Raw genomic sequence first — 1,505 nt, 5'->3', positions numbered from 1 at the left:
AAGAGTTATTTGAATTATGGTTCATACACACTATGGAATATTAATACTATGGAGCCCTTCACAATAATGTACTGACATGAAAAGTGCTCCAAGGGACTTGACAGGCAGTCCAGTGGTTAAGACTCCGTGCTTCCACTGCAAGGGGCTCTGGTCCAGGAACTAAGATCCCGCACGCCACGCAGTGTGGCCAAAAAAAAAAGTGCTCCAAGACACATTGGTTATTGAAAAACGTGAAATAGCAAAATTCTATGTACAGTGTATGAATTAAAATGTAAAAACTAAACAAGACTGTTATCTGTATATGCACGTACTTGTGTGTAAAGATGGGGGAAAAGATACATCCAAACGTAACAGTGGGAAGGAGAGGGGTTGGGAGGTACTAGAAGGGACTTTTTACTCTATATGCTTTTGTGTGGTCTGATTTCTTTATAAGAACATATTTATGTATTACTCATATATTTTTTTAAATTATGCATAGCAAACCCTATAAAGAATTATATGCAGTAATGAAAATGGAGGAAATAAATCTCCAAACTCTCTGGAAGTTTTCTATTATAAATAAGATCGGGTACTGTGTTAAGTGATGCAGAAAGCAACCAGTTTCAGCTGCTCCCACAAAGGCTTTAGTTCTCGTTTCTGGGTTGGGATTCTCCATGGGCTGACTAGGGAATGTATGATCCTATCCATCCAGGCAAGAGAATCAACCTCCATCACGTTTGTGTCTGTCCTGAGCTCAGCTTGCCGCGCCTGGAAACCTTGTTCTACCTCCACCATGGAAACACCAGCGTGGGCTTTGGTTGCTAGGGCAGTAAACAGTCAGCCTTAAGGTTGAACCAGCTGGCGAGGGCCACAGTCCTCCGCTGAAAAAGATTACTGTATTCTAGGGATATGGCTGGCTAGATAGCATTGAAGTCCACAGGGCCCTAAGATTTATTATTTATTAGGTGAGGGGAAGCGGGAGGAGAGGTAAAATCTGCTGTTTGGGGCACACTGGTGGGTGTTCGTGCGCGTGTACCTTTCCTGGGTTCAGTGTGTGTTCCCTTTTGTTAGATGTTAACTGTCCTGTCTCCAAAGTGAGATTAGGCCTGAAAATGTGCCCAGCTGATGGCTGGCTGCTCCCATTTGCTCCCATCAACAGGAATCAAGCACTTCCTGAGAGCCACCAGGTAGAGGCCCTAAACATTTTGCCTTCGTTTTTAAGAGGTGCTCAACACAAAGGCTCCGATCTCAACAGCTGTAAAAGAGTTAACAAACCACCTTGCCTGGGTTCTGGCCATGGAAGATTCTTCTCCTATCTCTGAAGACAACCATGCCATGTCTGTGTCATTATCCAGCTATTCCTGCCTTTGGAGGGGTCACGTAGAAGAATTGCCTACAGGAGTTGAAGAAACATCAGTGCTGCTGCTGTCTGTCAAGCAGCAGCCCTTGTTATTTATTAATCCAGCAACTTTATTAAGCATCTATGCAGTGTGAGTCACTGTGTTATGTGAATGCGATGGGCATTG

Source organism: Lipotes vexillifer, unplaced genomic scaffold, assembly GCF_000442215.2.
Source record: "Lipotes vexillifer unplaced genomic scaffold, Lipotes_vexillifer_v1.1 scaffold39, whole genome shotgun sequence".
Lineage (NCBI taxonomy): Eukaryota > Metazoa > Chordata > Mammalia > Artiodactyla > Lipotidae > Lipotes > Lipotes vexillifer.
Note: the sequence above shows the minus strand (reverse complement) of the source record.